The 22,121-nt window shown below is 39.1% G+C and overlaps 1 long non-coding RNA gene across 1 annotated transcript; it reads right to left on the minus strand.

Moving 5' to 3' along the window:
• Window positions 1-13,009: 13,009 nt before the first annotated feature.
• LOC134060285 (uncharacterized) lies at window positions 13,010-20,248 on the minus strand. The gene is made up of 6 exons (XR_009935153.1): window positions 20,158-20,248; window positions 19,591-19,653; window positions 18,136-18,177; window positions 15,238-15,291; window positions 14,630-14,671; window positions 13,010-14,283 (listed from the first exon to the last, which is right to left on the minus strand). It is a non-coding gene; the product is annotated as an uncharacterized LOC134060285 (long non-coding RNA).
• Window positions 20,249-22,121: the final 1,873 nt, after the last annotated feature.

Consider the following 22,121-nt stretch of genomic DNA (forward strand, 5'->3'; position numbering starts at 1 on the left):
TAAATTATAGCAAAAAGAGAATCGCTCTACTGCACAGTGCACACTGACTTTTTACTCACATTTTATTCAGAGCGAACAACGCGTTTTGCTCAAAGCGTCCTCGGGTTCGCTCCACCCACCACCAACATCTCATTGCAGGTTTCAGCATTCATCAGATCATATTTACCTCCACTGCGTGTCAGTCTTGTGGCTGTGCTCTCTTCTTGCTTCTGTAATTCTGTCAGGGCATCTTTATAGAAGATCAGGACACAGTTAAACACATCACATGCTAGGACTGTCACACCTCTCCCATGTCACACCAGTGACAGAAGGTATGATATAGTAAGCTACTGTATGTATGGTTAGCCTGGCTCCGCCTTCCTAAGTAATTCCGCTCAGTTTTCATTTCACTTCACTACGTGGTCTGGGTCTGCGCTATATTCACAGGTTTTCTAAACACATAAATGTGCAGGTCCAATCAGCGAACAGAGCTAGTAGATGAGAACGATGACGTTGAGGTCGTGCGCTAGTTTGAGCATGTCACAACACGACCAAACATTAGCGATTGGTTACGGCAGATCTGAGTGGCTCTGGGCAGATCCAATAGTTTTAAATATCAAGAGCGTCCGCATTAAAGGAAGTTCACGATTGGCAATGGAAAGTGACCAGACTCGCTGTACATTATGAATGTGCAAGAGTATGGTAGGACCAGGCTAATGTATGAAATGATGTAATGATTAATTGATTTTACCTCGTTTCTCTTGCTCCAGGATTTCCACCTTCCTCTCCAGATCTGGCAGTGACAAATAATATGCAAATAAGCAATTGTGAAGCACTGGGAATCAATAACATCACCAAACATGCCTATTTCACTTGTCATTATATGTTTACGCGTACAGTATGTAACCCACTCCAAGTCAAATGTAAAATTCCATTATTTTACCCTGACTTTCCTTGACAAAAAACCTGAACCATCCCATGATGACCTACTAATGAACCGTATAATGTACCATCATACCATCAGAGATACAGAGCGGGAGATGAATAAACGCTCTAACCATAACCACTCAAGCAAGCAGTGATGGGCAAAAAGAAGCCAATAACAGGATAAACACGTGTGAAGATATGATATATACTGTATTCATGTACTGTGACAAGTCAATTTGAAACTGCTACAACACAATTCCATTTCCGGATGACGACCTGTTTATCAGACTTCTCCCGTGTCACTAACAACGCCCCTTAGCTGTTCGATTATACAGTATAAAGCACGGCCTCTCGGGGCTTATTGCTTAAATAACACTAATAATAATGACTAATATATTGGTATTTTATAGTGCCTTAAACCTAAAATACAATACAGTAACAAAAGTAAACGTAAAATTGTATACGTTAAAAAAGAGACACAGATAGCAACATTAAAAACACACAGACGAGATAAGAATAGATTAAAAAAATAACTCTCCGTTTGTCTCAGCCCAAGTGCAATTTAAGTTCAACTTTAGATCCATGTCATATCATTTATGATCTCGTAACATTATAAGATCTCAAAATAATCTGTTTTTCATCCATTCTTATTAATGGGCATTTAGGAGAAAAACGTGACATTGAAATTCCTGTGGTTGGCGTCTTACCTTCTTTTTCCACCATAAGTTTATCCTTCATCCCGTCCACATCATCCTTCTCCCCCTTCAGTTTCACCTTCTCCCTCTTCAGTGAATTTCTCTCCCACTTCAGTACTTTCTTATCTTTCCCTGTAGTAACAGAGGACACATTTATCCATTCCTATTTAAAATGTATTACAAATGAATAGTCTACTAACAAACATACAGACTGGAATGGTGCCTATGTGATAGCTAGTATGATTTAACCTGTAAAAACAATTACCAGCTTTTACAGTATGCATAGACCACATATCATTAACTTCTTTTTAGTAAACTGCAGAACAAAAGAACTGCATTCCACATACAGTGAGGAGAAAATGTATTTGATACCATGCTAAAGTTGCCTAAAAAGAGGAATATAAAATCGTCATTTGACAATTGATCTTAATGTCTTAATTCAAAAATTGAGTAAAAATAAAACCGCTAAGTACGCCAATTTTCTTTGTGATGGAAGAATGTTTCGTAAATAAATAAATGTTCTTCCTAAATGCTAGGGGGAAGTAAGTATTTGACCCCCAATGTAACCCTATGGGAATTCAACACATAGGGTTAACATAGGGGCGGGCAGATTTTTATTTTTTAAGGCCAGCTATTTTATGGATTCAGGATATTATGCATCCTGATAAAGTTCCCTTGGCCGTTGGAATTAAGATAGCCCCACATCATTACATACCTTTCACCATAGCTAGAGATTGGCATGGTGCTTTTTCCAGTAGGCCTATTAGCCTGTTTGATGCTCATTGAGCTCAATGCAAATCAAACAGGCTAATAGGCCTACTGGAAAAAGCACCATGCCAATCTCTAGCTATGGTGAAGGGTATGTGATGATGTGGGGCTATTTTAATTTCAAAGGCCAAGGGAAATTTATCGGGATGCATAATATCCTAGATCCATGAAATAGCTGGCCTTTAAAAATAAAAATCTGCCTGCCCCTATGTTAACCCTATGTGTTAAATTCCCATAGGGTTACATAGGGGGTCAAATACTTCCTTCCCCTAGCATTTAAGGAAAACATTTATCTATTTACGATACATTCTTCAATCACAAAGAAAATTGGTGTCCTTGGCGGTTTGATTTGTACTAATTTTTTGAGTTAAGGCATTAAGATCAATTGTCAAATGATGATTTTATATTCCTGTTTTAGCAGGGTATCAAATACATGTGCTCCTCACTGTAGCTGAGGTGGCCCACACAAATGCCATGCTGGCTCTTATGGTGGCACGCACCTTTTCTATGAAGCAAAAGCGCAGTGTGGATCAGGATTAGGAGAGCGAAGCCACTGATGATTCCTCCAATCACAGCACCTGTTCACAGATCACATGATTCAAAAATGGATAATATACCCTTACTGTAATGAACACATTTTATGGCTTTAAACAGGTTTTGAATAAAATATTCTAGATTTCTACTGACACTATTGTTACAAAAATACAAAAATCAAGATTGAGAGGGCATAACATACAGTTATTGGTGTGTACATTGGGAATATTGGATAATCTGTCATTATCCTTATTACTGTAAGCATATAATTTAATAGATATTGATATTTATTTATGAATCTGAATACAAGACCACTGTATACGATCATAGTGGACATAATTGGCATAGACCAAGTGATCACATGACCAAATCGCTAGGAGATGTGGTGGCAAAGAATATAAAGCCCTTACAACTAAACCAACACTTGTGGCTTTCTTCGCAATCGCTGGCACATAATAAAATTTTATCTCAGATCTAACTTTACTTACTCTGCTTAGCAACATGTCATTACATACTTCAATTCCCAATGCAACAAAAAGTCTACTGATATCAATTTAATGTTGTGTATATTATTGTTAATATTGTGCTATCAATGTGGCTCAAACAAACAAGGCTTGTGAACAGGAGCTGGCAAAAGGGCTTATGAAAATGTAAAGATAGAGACGGTTGATAAAGCTTAACTTGACATTCTCTGGTAAAAACTCAATGCTGGCATCACAAAGCAATTTCCGCTTAGGACACCAAAATGGTCAGCAGCGGGACTGTCCAAAGCGAATATGTCTGTATGTGCACACTTAAAGATTCCTCTGTTAATGTGTCTGTACCTTTGTGTGACGTGTAAATGAATATCACCACACTTCCCTCTTTCCACTCCTGATCAGGCAGCCCCACAGAACAGAAGATCAACTCGGACTCAGAGGGAGAATACAGCAGCCAGGAACTCACACTCACCAAACCCTGGTCATCTGACACAGACAACAAGAGGAGAGTGTCAACTAGATGTACATGTATTTTATGTTTCTGTTTTTGGGTTTTAGCAGATGCTTTTGTCCAAAGCAACTTATAATGAAGTCATGAAACAGTTTATATATATATATACAGTATATTAAAAAAAACAATATTAATAGATGAAACACAAATTTAACAGAAAAATAACAACAATCATAAACATACTGTATATAAAACCGTGATTTGGAAACAAGATAAACAGAAAGGTCTTTGGACGCTTTTTGAAGATCCCACAGCCATCAATACAATTAAGAGCATTAGGTAAATCCACCAAGGAATCCACAGAAGAGAAGATTTGTGTTGGTGACGTTAATCTGATATAGCAGACACGCATCAGAGGACGGCAATGGGTAAGATGGGACGTACAGTAGAACTGGATCATGGAATTAAAATATGCTTTTGATTCTGATTCTGTTTCATCCAGAGTGAGGGATGTCATGTATGTTCTGTCAGACCAGACCAGACATTCAGACCAGACCTGACGTCCAGACCAGACCAGACATTCAGACCAGACCAGACCAGACATTCAGACCAGGCCAGACGTTCAGACGGCCAGACCAGAGCAGACATTCAGACCAGACCAGACGTCCAGACCAGACCAGATGTCCAGACCAGACCAGACATTCAGACCAGACCTGACGTCCAGACCAGACCAGACGTCCAGACCAGACGTCCAGACCAGACCAGACATTCAGACCAGACCAGACGTCCAGACCAGACCAGACATTCAGACCAGACCAGACGTCCAGACCAGACCAGACGTTCTGCTGCACTCTGAATGATCTGTAATGGCCTCAGTACGCTTGCAGGTAGGCAACAATGCTAACTATGCATTGCAATGCTCCGGTTTGGACAACACCATGACATTTTATACGATTAATTTTATACAGTTTCTATTATAAATCATTGGGCAGTAATGTGTTCACTGTACTGTATATATTACTACCTGTGGTGTAGACTGTGTTGACAGCACTGATTTCCTCTCCTCCTCCATCAGTCCAGGTGAGTTCAGGCTGTGGAAACCATCCATCTGATGTGCAGGTAACCTTCACCTGTCCATCATCTCTTTTGGGTACGCTTAGGAGAGGACAAGTGCCAATGACTGAAAAAAAAAAAATATATATATATAATTAATAAATTAAAAGAAATTCAAATTTGAAGTTGAATTGGTTTTGTGTTTTTGTATATTGTCCAGTTCTTTACCTTCACCTTCCACATTTAAAGTCACAACGGCTTCTTCATTCCATACTGTACTGTTTACATAACACAGATAATTTCCGCTGTCTGCAAATGTGATGTTCTCCAGCCTCATGGACACGTTTCCCTGCTCCAGGCTTCCTACCAGAGACACCCTGCCCCTGTACCCTGTACCAGCTGGGTCCTGCTGGACATTCTTGTTCTCATAGAGCAGGACTGGGGTTTTAAACTGGTTGGGTCTGTGCCAACGCATCTTTAGTGGCACCACACTGAATGCAGGAGAGACTGCACAGGGCAGGGTGACGGAGGATCCCAAAGGAGCTGAGACCGTACCAGGAACTATCACAGAAAACTTTTCAGGACCTGAAAGTAGTAAACAGGGACAGAGACCTTCATTAACAGTCGCCTAAACATTAACAGTGATGATGTGTCCTTGAGTCATTAATAAATATGGGCAAACCTAATGTCAGTCAATGAGTAACATGTTTGTGAATCGTGTGGCATGCAGGAGCACTGAGCTGAATTTAGAACCCTTTTCATTATCTATACATTTCAATACAATACATTACTTCCTGACTGCTGATGCTGTTTATTGGCCGTTTGTAAAGTGTAGGCCAAGTAGGAAGTAACGCTAGTAATCCCTGAGCTATGTGATTGGTTAGGCTGCTGGACCAATGATTTCAAAGTCTACTCCAGTCACCATAATAGTGTTGGAAAAGTTTCCCTATATTCAGTCCCCAGACTAAATAAGACTGTTTTTTACCAACTGTCACTGAGAATTCAACAGCCAAGGCAACTATAGCGCTACTATTATGTGATGTAAAGATAGCAAGTTCAGAAAATATGCTTATTTGCTAGTCATATTTACATGCACATCAAATTCCATCCATAGCTGGCACTGTCTGCAACTGTCATATTTTCACTATTTCAAGACACACCTGTTCCAATATCTTATGATGTAAAGGATTAAGGTTCACGGATTTGATGTGCTGCAATACTACAACTGTCAAACACACAAAAAATGTCATGATATGCCGTCCATAGAGGGCATTTCAAAAGAATAGAATAGAATTTATACTTTTTTGATCCCATGAGGGAAATTCAGTTCTCTGCATTTAACCCAATTTAACCGAATTAGTGAACACACAGCACACAGTGAACACAGTGAGGTGAATCACACAACCCAGAGCAGTGAGCTGCCTGCCCAACCAGCGGCGCTCGGGGAGCAGTGAGGGGTTAGGTGCCTTGCTCAAGGGCACTTCAGCCATGGACTGGTCGGGGATCGAACCGGCAACCCTCAGGTTACAAGCCCGAAGCCCTAACCAGTAGGCCACGGCTGCCCCAAAAGCGTCTTGAACCCTAATGATCACCACTTGTGGACGTCTGCCTGTGCATGTGTGCACTGAATCCAGTGTGAAGACTAGTTTTTTATTTGTCTTCCTTGTTTTGTCGCACATAGAAGCAGAGCAACATTGTAAACATTTTTAGTTATTGATCTCTTTTGTTTTTCTTTTCTTTTTTTCCCCCATAATTGCTGTGTTCATGTTGATGTGACATGTGCGTTGGTCATTGCTCCCACTCATTGCGTATTATTACAGTGCATGAAAATGCACTGTACTGTTCTTCCAAGGCTTCTTCTTCTTATTAGAGTGCATGAAAATGCACTCTACTGTTATGCTGTTTATTCTTATTATCGATATTATTATTATTCTTCTTCAGACACTTTTTGTGCGTTCAATTCAGCTTCAACCGTTCGACGTAGAAACTTCATTCAAACTGTGCTGCGTAGGTCTTACTTAGGTGACTTCAGCTATGTAATTTTCATCTTCGAAAACTTTATCGTTTATTTTATATGAATTTTTTAAAACATTTTTTCTCCCATAGACTTAACATTGGATTATGACATCACAATGAAGTCGTTAAGCAATTAGAATCTTAAGCCAGGTGTTCAAAGCCACCTGGCAGCAACTCTCTGTCTTAGGCTTTCTGGCTCTCTTAAGCTCTCTCAACTGTTTCCTCTACCTACAACTGTTTCAAAATAAAAGTCCTCATCATTTTTGCATTTTCATGCACTCGTAATTTCCTTGGAATTACATGTCTAGTTATTATTATTCCGCTGATCAAATTCATTTTTTCTATTCAGCTTGAACCGTTTAACTTAGAAACTTCATTCAAACGTCGCAACGTAGGTCTTAAATAGGGGAAGGCTGCTAAGTATTTTTCAACTTTGTAACTTTTATACTTTTTAAACTATAAATTAAAAACTATTACAAATTTCCCCATAGACTTAACATTGGCCTCTATGACATCACAATCGGATCATTAAGCAATTAGAATCTTATGCCAGGTGGCCAGCCCCACCTGCAGCAGCTCTCTCTCTCTCTCAGGCTACATACGCTGGCTCTCTTAAGACTAGACAGTTAAATTGATTACACCTGTATCTGTATCCACTACTCTCAGTAGAGAGCTGTGTCTCTCCAGTCTACAAGAATATAAGGCACATTCCATCCAACTTTCTATCCATTCATCTTCTTCAGACCATTCACTCATCCACCCATTAAACTGTCTATCAACATCTATTAAACAATCTGCCTATCAACATCCATTAAACTCTCTGTCTATCAACATTAATTAGACTATCTACATTCAACTTTTAAATGATTTACTCTGTCTCAGGCTTTAAGCACACTCTCTCTTAAGACTAGCCAGTTAAATTGATTACACCTGTATCAACTACTCTCAGAGAGCTGTATCAGTGTCTCTCTTAACAAGAATATAAGGCACATTCCATCCAACCTTCTATCCATTCATCTTCTTCAGACCATTCACTCATCCACCCATTAAACTGTCAATCAATATCTATTAAACAATCTGCCTATCAACATCCATTAAACATTCTGTCTATCAACATTAATTAGACTATCTACATACAACTTTCAAAGTATTTACTGTGGGTGCCTCTCAAGCAGCGTTTATATGTCCTCCCTCGCTCCTCGATCCTCAATGATCTACATAAAGAAAGATAGAAGAAGGGCTAGACTATCCCATTGTTGCCGCTCCATCATTCTTTATGTAGATCAGTGAGGATCGAGGAGCGAGAGAGGACGCGTAAACGCTATATGAGAGGCACCTTCTGTCTCAGGCTTTAAGCATACAATCTTATTTAGACTACAGATTCTGTTTCACTACTTCCTCTGTCCACAACTGTTTCAAAATAAAGGTCCTCACTGCAATAATACACTATTAAATCATTTAACCATTGTAACTACTCAACTATTTAACTGTTCAACCATTCCAACTGTCAGTTATCAACTATGCCTCCAGTCAACTACACGAAACCTCCATGTACCTAGCAATCAACATACCAACCATTAAAATTAAGCGTTTATGACCGTTTCCATAGCAACCAACATGATTATGCTGCAGTAACTTCTTGCTTCCTGATAGTGGCCACCATGGATACCCTAGCAACAAATGTTTCAAAATAAAAGTCCTCACTAGCAAGTTAGCTGGTTAGCATGGTTAGCATAGTTAACATTGTTAGCATAGTTAGCATTTTTAGCATAACTGCAAAAAACATCTAACTAAGTTAGCTAATCAACCTGGTTAGCATTGTTAGCAATTTTAGCATTGTTAGCATTTTTAGCATTATTGCTAGAAATCATCAGTCAAGTTAGCTAATCAACCTGGTTAGCATTGTTAGTTTAAGTTAGCATTGTTACCATAGTTAGCATTGCTAGCATAGTTAGCATTTTTAGCATAACTGCTAGAAATCATTAGCTAAGTTAGCTAATCAACCTGGTTAACACTGTGAGCATAGTTAGCATAGTTAACCTTTTTACCATTACTGCATGAAATCAGTAGCTAAGTTAACCAATCAACCTGGTTATCATTGTTACCATAGTTAACATTTTAACATGAATAGAAATCAAATCAAAATGTTTCAGCTTTAAACTGTCTACCTTCACACTATCAACTCTCTGTAAACTATGCAACCACCATATTTACCCTAGCTACACCTTGGTAACCATATCTACATTATCTATCTATTTTTGCATTTCATGCACTGGTAATTCCTTGGAATTGCATTTCTAGTTATTATTTTGTTTTTGTTTTGTTTCTTTTTTTAACCTTTCATAACATCAACTCCTGTCCAGGGACTAGAGATGTAAATTAGCCTTGTGGCTAAAATCTGGCTCAATCATATATTGTGCATTGTCCCTGTCAAATAAACATAAATAAATAAAAATAAACATTTAAAATAAACATATGCCTGGATCAGCATTTCATAACACTTACCTGTGTTAGCATCCCCCGCAGTAACAAACACAATCAGGAATGCCCAGGTCACCCGCATAGCTTCATAGGAGAATGATAGTGATACAGTTAGTTCATACTCTAAAGAGCCTGTTGTGAACTACCAGAGTTTAAAAAAACTAGTAGTGTGCAACATTTTCACAAGTTTTCCACAATTACTGGCACCCCTGGTAAAGTTAAAGTACAGTATCAACAGCTGCAGTGTAATCAGCTGCAGTAGAGCTGCAGAATGAAGAGCTTCAGGAAAGTGCTGCATATCAACAGCTACAATGTAAACAGCTGCAGTATAAACAGCTGCAGTAAGTGTTACAGGGTAAACAGCTGCAGTGTAAACAGCTGCAGTAAGAGTTACAGTGTAAACAGCTGCAGTGTAAACAGCTACAGTGTAAACAGCTACAGTGTGAACAGCTGCAGTGTAAACAGCTACAGTATAATAAACAGCTACAGTGTGAACAGCTGCAGTGTAAACAGCTACAGTATAATAAACAGCTACAGTGTGAACAGCTGCAGTGTAAACAGCTGCAGTGTAAACAGCTGCTGTGTAAACAGCTACAGTGTAAACAGCTGCAGTATAAAGAGTTACAGTATAAACAGCTACAGTGTAAACAGCTACAGTGTAAACAGCTGCTGTGTAAACAGCTACAGTGTAAACAGCTGCAGTATAAAGAGTTACAGTATAAACAGCTACAGTGTAAACAGCTACAGTGTAAACAGCTGCAGTATAAAGAGTTACAGTATAAACAGCTACAGTGTAAACAGCTGCAGTATAAAGAGTTACAGTATAAACAGCTGCAGTGTAAACAGCTACAGTGTAAACATCTGCAGTATAAAGAGTTACAGTATAAACAGCTGCAGTGTAAAGAGTTACATATGAAAATGTATATAAAGCTTACTGTATGGAGTTGTTTTTATACTGTCATAAAGCCCTCTCACTCTCTCAAGGACAATTTCCTGGCTCCACTAATGTGCTTGCTAAGGAACATCGCTACACAAGGCTCCACTGATACATTTATCAGTTGTTCATTAATCTGAAAACTACACTGCTGAAACTTTTGCCTGCATGTGTTGCTGTGTGTGTGTGCGTGTGTCTGACTAACGATCTGCGCCAAGTGGGTGGTGCTAACTTCCTCTCACTGATTGCCCCTTTCGATTAAAAACGACCAATCATGTCATGCTATTTGGTTTGGAGGGAAAATGACAGGCCATTCTGGTCATGGGTGTGTGAAGTGACACAGTTTTACATTTGCATAGAGCCTGGTATACACCAATGACAATGGTACAACTGCAGGTCGCCCTTTAGAAGCACACTGAGATGTACAGTACGTTGAGCCCACTGCTTTACTTTGCTTTGCTTTGTTCCAAGTTCAAAGGAACAGATTATCTTTAGAGAGCAGGAAGCAGTACATCAAAGGTCACATTGTATTACTTGGGAGACGGGGGCAAAGCAGGCTATGGTGGCAGATCATGGTGACGACATTCTAACATCACTGATGATCACGTGGGACCCGTCTCACACACTGAGCTGTTCAATAAAAACGTTTCCTCTCACTGCTCTCTTATGCTACCCATATGGGCCACCATAACCCCTTCAGAGACAGGGGCCAGGGCACCCCTGACAGACCAGAGAGAGAGAGAGAGGGAGAGAGAGAGAGAGGCAGAGAGAGAGAGAAAGAAAGAGAGCAAAAGAAAGAGAGAAGGAGAGAGGTCAAATACCTACGAAATCAAACGAAAACAATCAGTTTTACCTAGCTGGAGTTGCTACAACCAGCAGCTAATGTAGCCAGGTAGCTACAGTGCTACACTCTGGGGGCATGTCCGTAAGCCCTAATGTACATGCCCGTAGAATGTAGCGTTGTAGTTTCCTGGCCGCGTTAACTGCTAGCAGAAACTGAGATCTACTGTATGAAATTTGCCAAATTTCTCTTTCAACCTGAACCTACTGTAATACAGAAAATATTCTCTCATTTCACACCACATAAGTGCATAACTCAACTTGCACAAGCAAAGTCTCTGTCTTTAGATGTTGATTTGCTTTAGGCTACTCTCACTGGTTCTAATATATTTTGGAAAAGTTAATGTTTAACCAAATACTGTCTGAGTCTACAGTGTCTTACATAAAAAGAGATGTCCTTACCTGCAGATAGGGGCAAAGCCATTAAGTTTGCAGTGCAGAATGCTCTGTGTTACGGACAATTTCTCTGAAGAAACTAAGCCGCTCGCTCTCATCAGAGCAACAGGTCATTTCAGTCCACTCTGTCTCTTTCTCTTTCACTCACTCTGTGCCTTATCAAGGTGAACCTACATGTGATAGGGGAGGAGGCTGTTATCTAAGGCCCAGTTCACATCAAAGATCCGCGACGAGATGAAACCGTTGCAGAAGGAGTTGCAGCGGTGTGAATTAAATATTCACACCGCTGTCGCAAAGCATTCATTAGCCGTCACAAAGCTTTCAACATAGTTGCCGTTGCAAGGCTTTAGAACGTTGCAGCTCGTCTCGTCTCAAATCTTTGGTTTGAACACCCCTTACAGTGCGTATGTTAAGTTAAATCTTGTATTATTATCTATGGTTAGATAACTCAGTGAAGATATAATTACCATCAAAGTTATTACTATAATTGCAATACAGTAACATTTATTCATGGGTTTCATCAGGTCCCTTGCCACAGGTGTGTTAATCAAGCACCATGCAGTCTGCATTGATACTCAAGGTGCTTGATTTTATAGTTTTTTATACACCTGTGGAAAGGGATCTGACGAGACCCATGAATTGCCATGTCTGTCAAAACCACATTTTAACTTTTAAAACATACAGGCCTTAAGGGACCCTGGTTATAGACTCACAACACACATTCTGCTCACTTAAGGTTATGACCAATCTGAAACATGAACTCAATAGAATGCGAATGGTTTAAACTGTGATAAAAGAAAGTAGATGTCCGCACACTGAAAATGGTCTAAACTGGACAGGCAACACTGTATAATGCCATGTTCAGAGGTTCATCATTTTTAACTGCTCTCATAAAAGTTATAAAAGTTAACGTTTAACCTAATAGTAATATAGTCTCATTTCACACCACATAAGTCAAGCGCCTAGCTCAACTCACACATGCAGTCAGCTTTTATTTGAATGTTTGCTGAATTTTACACTGGCTCTTAGATCTGTACATTTCAAAAAGAAAGAAATAATGTGTGGCCTTCAGGGTCCTCTATTGTTTCTGTATCTTTTTTTTTTTTTTTAATTTCCCCATTGACTGCCTTTTTGGAGTGTTTATCATATGCATACTCATTTGTCACACGTACAGTCGCTCTAACTGACATAGACACTTGGGGACTCCATAGCACCCCCTATGGCATAAAATTATATTGTTGGGAGATATTTCAGCATCACATACAAAGTTTGTTGCGTGCGTGGAGCTCTCCAAGATGAACAAGTATGTGTGCTGCGCACACACACACACACACACACACACACACACACACACACACACACACACACACACACACACACACACACACACACACACACACACACACACACACAAAAAAGTCCATTACAATATGATATAAAACAAAATCGATTTGGGAAAAAATAAAAGTAATATTTATTGTTATATACAGTATCTACTGTATAACAGTGCACAGTATATAACAGTGGGAACACGTAGACTTTATTTTGGAGATGAAAGCTATAAGAATCATTACACAATCAGACAACTCTAAACCAACAAATACAATGTGAACAATTATGTATGTGAAAACTGTATGTTTTGTTGGTGTGTGTACAGTAACCTCCAAAAAAGAAAATTGATTGAATATGTCCTCATTTTTTTTTCATTTAAGGCATTAAGGCAATTTCCAAAAGATGATTTTATATTTAACTTTAAGCATGTGTTCCAACTGTATGTTTTGTTGGCGTGTGTGCAGTACCCTCCAAAAGTATTGGAACAGCTTAAAGTTAAATATAAAATCATCTTTTGGAAATTGATCTTAATGCCTTAAATGAAAAAAAATGAGGAAATATTCAATCAATTTTCTTTTTTGGAGGTTACTGTACACACACCAACAAAACATACAGGAAATATTCAATCAATTTTCTTTGTGAATGAATAATGTATTGTAAATGAATAAATGTTTTCCTTGAAATACAAAGGTCATAAGTATTGGAACGCCCATGTTAAATTCCCACAGAGGATTTTTATTTTTATTTTTAAAGGCCAGTTATTTCATGGATCCAGGACACTATGCACCCTGATAAAGTCCCCTTGGCCTTTGGAATTAAAATAACCCCACATCAACACTATACCCTTCACCATACTAAGAGATTGACATGCTTTTATGTCAGTTATTAGCAGTTAGCTAATTAGCTGGTTTCATTCTCATTGAGCTCAATGCAATTCAAATTCAATTCAAAGTGCAAGAGTGAAGATATTACTGTACCGAGTCAAAGTGCTCCCAATTGTTATTCCGCCACACAATATAGTTAGTGCACGCATTGAAACATGTCAGGTATCAACTCGTCTTAGTTAAGGGAATAACGTAGTTTAATATGAAAAAGTATTCCTTTAAGCCAGAAGGCAATCAGAGTCTACTTTCACCGAATTGAGCATTAATACTTGCAGTGTGAATGCAGCCTTAGTGACCGTAAAAAATACTACAGTATGTGAACACGGAGTAACACTGTAGCAAGACGCGACAATAGGTTTTGAGTACTGAAATCAAACTCAAATTTTGCTGTTGACCGACTCATCTACATCTGGAGATTTGTGCTCTCTGACTTCACCCACTGTGTGTCCATCATCAGCTTCACACTCCTCCTCCTACTCCTCCGTCCCTGTTTAGGATTAACTTCTCAAAGTGCCTGCAAAATAAAAAACAAAATCACCACTTAACATCCATCACCATTATTAAACAACAAATCAAATCACCAGTTACTTAAAATGTTTTAATGTAAATCATGAAGAATACAAGGACAGTATTATATCACAGCATTTTTTGGTTCCATAAGATATAATGATGCATTGATTTTAACTGTTTTCTCTTGCTCCAGGTTTCTCACTTTCACCATGAGATCTGCCAGTGGCAAATAACATACAATTAAATGAGTGATTGTCATTATCATTAACATTATGTAATGGATTAATGCTCAACCAAACTCTGAAAGCCACGCTTATGAAGTTTGTGATGAAATTATTTATTGATTTTACCTGATTTCTCTTTCTTCAGTTCTGCCACCATCCCCTTCAGACCTGCCGGTGTCAAATATACAAATAAGCAATTGTGAAGCATTGGGCATCAATAACTGACTTTGCCTGAAAATGATCAAATTCCCTGACTTTCCACGTCTGGAATAAACTTGATTCAAATACAATGATTGATATGAGTCAGAAATTCATAATCCGTGAGAACCTTGTGTGTGTGCAGTCTCAGTGTGTGGTACTTGATCAACAACAACTTTATCTGCTCCATGCATCACATCAACTATAAACACTGCAGCTATCCTCCTTCAGTTCCAATGAAGAGTTACAAGACATTTAGGACTTTGCTTTTTGTTGTTTTTGTCACACAATCTCTACTACATTTCTACCTTTACACTGGACTTCCCCGTTGACTCATAGATGTCAATATATATATCTATGCCCGTTGACTAACATGTGACATGATCAGGTTGGCTAAAACAAAAAAAACAGCAATACTGCTTTGCAATTGTTGGACTTTTATTTTGACAAGTTCATGTGCAGTTCATGACAGCTGTTATGAATGTGTTATGAACGAAACCGTCAAGTAGTGTTACCGAAAACTCTAAGTGAATTACCTTTTATTTCATCATTGAATCTTCGTGTTCTTTCAGCCATCTCCTTTTGCAGTTCTGCAGGGCAACATTATGAACAGTCAGATCAACAGTTGGTTAGTGTAACCTGTGTTGCGTTTACTCTGTGTTTGCCAGCTTTATTCTTCATTCATCAGTTCAGATGTTTTAGTCCTCAATGTCATGTTTGCGCTGCTTAAACATAGTGCACCATATGTCTTCATATGTCTTGTCTGCTTTTCAACATTAAAAAAAGTAAACAAATACTGTAAAAAAAAAAAAAATTTCTATGACTTGCAATGAATGGAAAAAAATAATAGTCTTAACCCTCTGGAGTCTAAATCCCCCCCTGGGGATTTGAAAAACTGTTCCAAATACACATCTCAATCTTTGCTAGCTTTTGCCCTAGAAACATATCAGTGACACCATTAGAAACCTTTATTCAACAAGTTTCCAAATATATGTGTTTTAAAATAGAATGTACCAATGGCACTTTGTAAAAACAATGGGCAGCAGGCCCATTCAAAAAGCCCATTCAACTTAATTTGATTTGAAAGAGACACTCACTAAGTGACCCATTTAGTCTGACTTTGTTCCAATTTGTAGTAAAACTACATAATATTTTTAAATGTTATTTTCACTTATATGGAGCCAACACCGTTGTTTTCAAGGTTCAAACTTCAAAAGTCTTAGCTCAATATATTTATAGTGCATTTTTTACCTTCGTAAAATAGTTGTGTTTCCACTTAATTATGATAAAAAGTAATTTCATTACATCCACTTTACTCTCATATAATTATTGTGGAGGACCTCTAGAATATGTAAGGGATAATGCATAGAACGCCGGTCATTATCGGAAAATAATTCCCGACAGGATGAACTGAACCCCGACGCGCAGCGGAGGGGTTTTGCTTCGTCCTGAAGGGAATTATTTTCCGATAATGACCGGCGTTCTATACATTATCCCGCTTATTATACGGCTACTTGCCAAAACGAGAAGAAACGTAACACAATGTGTCTTTAGCAATGACTTAGCTACCGTTTGGTGGCTTCCGCTAACAAAATAAATAGTTTGCCACACAGATAGAACGTGACTGTTGCCATTGACAGCGGTCATTATTTTTTTCAGAGGTCCTCTATCAAGAAATAATGACCGATAGAACGTTGGGAAATCCCATTCAAGTCAATGGGGCGTTCTACTTGCATTGTGAAGAGCCGTATTATAAAACCACATAATGCCACTTTTGCATAGATGTTTTTAGTTAGATGAAAAACGTAAAAATCTCTAGGTATAGCTGCTTGAAAATGCCCCGGACCTCCTCGTGTTAATGGTGTTTTGTTTTGTGCCGGACATTAAAGGCCTAATGAGTGACTTAAGGCTGTAGCTCTTGGTCTCCCTTCACTGACTTAAAATTGAAAACCTGTCAGTAGAGAAGGTCTTGCACCGGCTCCTACTCCTACACTTCATGTCAATATGACTTCAGAAATTAATACTGTGAGACTAGTACTCTTAGATCTCATTACAGTTTTATCACCATTTTCCTCTCTGCTGCCAGATAATTTTCCAGCGCTACCAGTGTAACAAAAACATTAAACTGACCAACTACTAAGTACAGAGCACACATCAGTAACATCACCAAAATGCTGATTGACCAGTTAGACTTGCATTTTCACATCAAACACGATACAGACACTGACTAGATGAGGAATAGGCAATTAGGATATTTTCAAACAGTGACATGTATAAACTTCTGCATTCAATAACTACAGTGAGGCAAACCTTGTCAAATTATTACTGCAAGTTTAAAAGTTTAAACGTTTAGCGGTAGCAGCCATCTTGAATTTAGTCACGTGACTGATACGTGACTGGTTCACGTAATCGCTATGTCTATGCGTGCACTAGTCATGAATCAGTCACGTGACTAAATTCAAGATGGCTGCGACCGGTAAACTTTCGAAAGTGACTGCCTGAATAAACAGTCATGTAAGTAAACAACCAGTGCTTTTTCAAAGTTCTCGATGTCTCGTTTTAAATGTCAGGGCCCTCAGAAGTCTACCAATAAAGTGTGGAGCTACTTTGAGCCTCATAAATCGTGTAAAACAGTGATTTATTTGCACGGATAAGCCGATGCCCGAGCCACTAACGTTGAACACCTGGTTTACTATTGCTGAGCTACCGCCGGGTTTCGGAGAACAGCTGACAGGTCGAGATCAGCTCTGAGACAATCGCTCACACTCGGTATCATATTTCAACACACTTTAAGTCAATATCACACCGGAATTCTCCTTTAATAGAAGTCTCTGAGATGTAATGATTTATTGTCTTTACCTGAGATGTTTTGTGTCAGCTGTCCCACCATTGTGCTCTCTGCTGCTAGAGCTTTTTCCAGTGCTGCCAGTGGAACAAAAACATAACATTGTTCAACCAACCAGCACAGAGGACCAGTAACATCACCCCAAATGCTGATTGACCAGTAAAGCTTTGTAAGCTACACATCAAACTGTTTAGAAACTGTAATATATAATTGCTATATGACAGGTATGCAATTCATCTGACAAACACTGTGACATGCATACAACTGTGGATTCACTTATTCATCAACTATATAATCAGGCTAAATAATTGTATTTTAACAACCATTTGTTAACAACCACATACAAATATACAAATAAACCCCTAGTCACAGTTACACCATACACCTTTTCCCCTACTTTCCCATGGGAAAATAGGGAAAAAAACTTTCCTGACTTTAGACATTTTCTATTATGAATAGAACATACATTGTGCCCTCATATATTTCTTTTTAAAAAGATTGCCAGTTACGTAACATACAAAGAATAGAACCATGTTGATAGCACAGCATTTAAGGTCTGCAAGATATGATGATTTCATTTTAATTTCACCTGTTTTGTCTTCCTGCAGTTTTGCCACGTTCCCCTTGAGAACTGCCGGTGACAAATAACATACAAATGAGGAATACCATGTATGAAGCAATGGGCATCAATGACATCAACAAACATGCCCGTTTTACTTGTCATTGTATCTTTACGCATACAGTGTGTCTGCAATATCAGTTTTCAGGTAATGGACAATGTATTGTCCACTGGTAATTATCGGAAAATAAGTCCCGACAGGATGGTTTGTCCTGTCGGTACTTATTTTCCAGACAATGACCAGCATTCTATACATTATCCCTTACATACTTACTGGCAGACATTATCCTGCTCATAATACGGCTACTTGCCAAAATGAGAAAGGAAACTTAACTAAATGTGTCTTTAGCAATGACTTTACCAATAGACTTTAGCAATGGCTATCGTTTCGTGGCTTCCACTAACAAAATAAATAGCTCGCGTGTCGCCACACAGATAGAACTTGACCGCTGCAGGTGTTGCGTAGCAACGTGTTACTAGATGATTTTCACTTTCAATGAAATTCCACTGCAATAAGCAAACTTATTTGCTGTGGATTAATATGAAAGATGTGAATTAAAGCACAAAACCCCTTGCCATTGACAGCAGTCATTATATACTTTGCAGCGGTCATTATTTACGGAGATTTAACAGACCTCCGAACGTTGGGAAGACCCATTTATGTGAATTCATTCATGTGCTCACTGAAGTCTGGGACTTAAAGGTTTTACCACAATTTCCCTCTCTGCTGCCAAACAATGTTCCAGTGCTGCCAGTGTATCAAAAACATAAAACTGACCAACTACCCAGCACAGAGGATCATTAACATCACAAAAAAATGCTGATCGACCAGCTAGACTTCACAAGCTACACATCATACACAATGCACAATGCAGAAACTCGCTAGATGAAAAATAGGCAAATAGGATATTTCACAAACGTTGAAATGCATAAAATTCTGTCAGTGGCTGTGACCACCTCACTACCGGTGCCCCTTGAGACTGATGGCAAACCTGCCTGGGTGACTCCCTGGTGGCCATATGGAGGGACTGCTCTTTAGACATTGTCCAACTCTTCTTAAAAAGACTCGTAACTTCATATTTCAATAAATCTATTTTCTTTAGACTCAGATTTTTGACTCGGCATTATTGAAGGGTACAGTGTTCTCCCCAGTGGTAGATGGTGAAAGTAGGGGCGGCTCTAGCGCCCCCCACCTGTGGCAATACCTGAAACCTGTCCCTATCCTGTTTACATGCAGGGAGGTTCAACAAGCATCCACTGGCTGAGCTGCTTTATGGATGTCAGGTGAAGGGTCCCTCAATGAGAATCAATAAACTACAAGTGATTAGATAACACATGGAAAGGGAAATGACAAAGACTAAAACCTTACTATGACTTCACACAGTTAATACAAGTCTCCTAGATGTAACGATTTATTGTCTTTACCTGAGATGTTTTGTGTCAGCTTTCCCACCATTGTGCTCTCTGCTGCTAGAGCGTTTTCCAGTGCTGCCAGTGGAACAAAAACATAACATTGTTCAACCAACCAGCACAGAGGACCAGTAACATCACCCAAAATGCTGATAGACCAGTAAAGCTTTGTAAGCTACACATCAAACTGTTTAGAAACTGTAATATAACTGCTATATGACAAGTATGCAATTCATCTAACAAACACTGTGACATGCATACAACTGTGGATTCAATTATTCATCAACTATATAATGAGGCTAAATAATTGTATTTTAACAACCATTTGTTAACAACCACATACAAATGTACAAATACACCCCTAGTCACAGTTACACCATACACCTTTTCCCCTACTTTCCCATGGGAAAAAAAACTTTCCTGACTTTAGACATTTTCTATTATGAATAGAACATACAATGTGCCCTCATATATTTTTTCTTAGAAATATTGCCAGTTCCGTAACATACAAAGAATAGAACCATGTTATGATAGCACAGCATTTAAGGTCTTCAAGATATGATGATTTCATTTCAATTTCACCTGTTTTGTCTTCCTGCAGTTTTGTCACGTTCCCCTTGAGAACTGCCGGTGACAAATAACATACAAATGAGCAATACCATGTATGAAGCAATGGGCATCAATAACATCAACAAACATGCCCGTTTCACTTGTCATTGTATGTTTACGCATACAGTGTGTCTGCAATATCAGTTTTTAGGTAAGGGACAATGTATTGTCCGCTGGTAATTATCGGAAAATAACTCCTGACAGGATGGTTTGCCCAGTCGGTACTTATTTTCCCGATAATGACCAGCATTCTATACATTATCCCTTACATACTTACTGGCAGACATTATCCTGCTTACAATACGGCTACTTGCCAAAATGAGAAAGGAAACTTAACAAAATGTGTCTTTAGCAATGACTTTACCATAGACTTTAGCAATGGCTATCGTTTCGTGGCTTCCACTAACAAAATAAATAGCTCGCGAGTCGCCACACAGATAGAACTTGACCGCTGCAGGTGTTGCGTAGCAACGTGTTACTAGATGAAATTCCATTGCAATAAGCAAACTTATTTGTTGTGGATTAATATGAAAGATGTGTATTTAAAGCACAAAACCCCTTGCCATTGACAGCAGTCATTATATACTTTGCAGCGGTCATAATATACGTAGATTTAACAGACCTCAGAACGTTGGGACCCATTTATGTGAATTCATTCATGTGCTCTCTGAAGTCTGGGACTTAAAGGTTTTACCACAATTTCCCTCTCTGCTGCCAAGCAATGTTCCAGCGATGCCAGTGTAACAAAAACATACAACTGACCAACTACTCAGCACAGAGGATCATTAACATCACAAAAAAATGCTGATCGTCCAGCTAGACTTCCCAAGCTACACATCATACACAATGCACAATGCAGAAACTCGCTAGATGAAAAATAGGCAAATAGGATATTTCACAAACATTGAAATGCATAAAATTCTGTCAGTGGCTGTGACCACCTTATTACCGGTGCCCCTTGAGACTGATGGCAAACCTGCCTGGGTGACTCCCTGGTGGCCATATGGAGGGACTGCTCTTTGGACATTGTCCAACTCTTCTTACAAAGACTCATAACTTCATATTTAAATAAATCTTATTTAAATCAATCAATCTTATCTTAATAAACCAATTTGGCTGGCGGGGCAGTCTAGGCACGATCCATTGAGCCAGGGAGCTGAGAACCCCCAGCACCAGCGGGCCAATCACAGCGTGTATAGAGTCGGTGGGTGGGCCTAACATACTGGTGACTGACATGCGACCAGAAGTTGCAACGGTAACGCATCCTGTTATTTGAAAACAAGAAGATGATTCGTTTAGCGTTATCCTATCGCGTGGAGAGGGAAGGTTACGCATCCTGCTACTTGAAAACAAGAAGATGATTCGTTTAGCGTTATCCTATTGCCGGGAGGGAATTTGAAAGACAACTGTTTATCCCACCCCTCCGATTGAGCCCTGTCTACGGTGAGTGTCCAGACCCTACATCTTGATGTGGGTCTGGCTCGTCAGGCTAGTACACAACCACAACTATCAAAAAAAAAATGTTTAGAAATTATAAGAAAAATTTGCATTCATGTGTGGATGTAAATATATAATTTTAAGTAGAAATTCTATATCGGGATATATATCTTGTAGCCTTCCAGCGCCGACGAGAGTGGCAGCAACCTAGTAGCTCCGTAGCGTTTTGTGTTTTTACGTGTTTTTTTGTTTACTTAAACATACTTTCTTACTTCGGATTAGAGGTTAGATTCTCTGCCCGAGCCCGAGCCCGACCCGAGCCCGACCCGAGCCCGACCCGACCCGCGGGCCGGGTCGGGCCGATATTTCCCGCCACTATCCTCGGGCCGGGCCGGGTCGGGCCTTTGATCAAGCATTTGTGTTTTTTTAAAAAATATATAATTTCTTTATTAGCCTAACTGGGTGGGGAGACTATGCCATTATCCGAAATATTAAATATA

This window comes from Sardina pilchardus, chromosome 16, assembly GCF_963854185.1.
Source record: "Sardina pilchardus chromosome 16, fSarPil1.1, whole genome shotgun sequence".
Classification (NCBI taxonomy): domain Eukaryota; kingdom Metazoa; phylum Chordata; class Actinopteri; order Clupeiformes; family Clupeidae; genus Sardina; species Sardina pilchardus.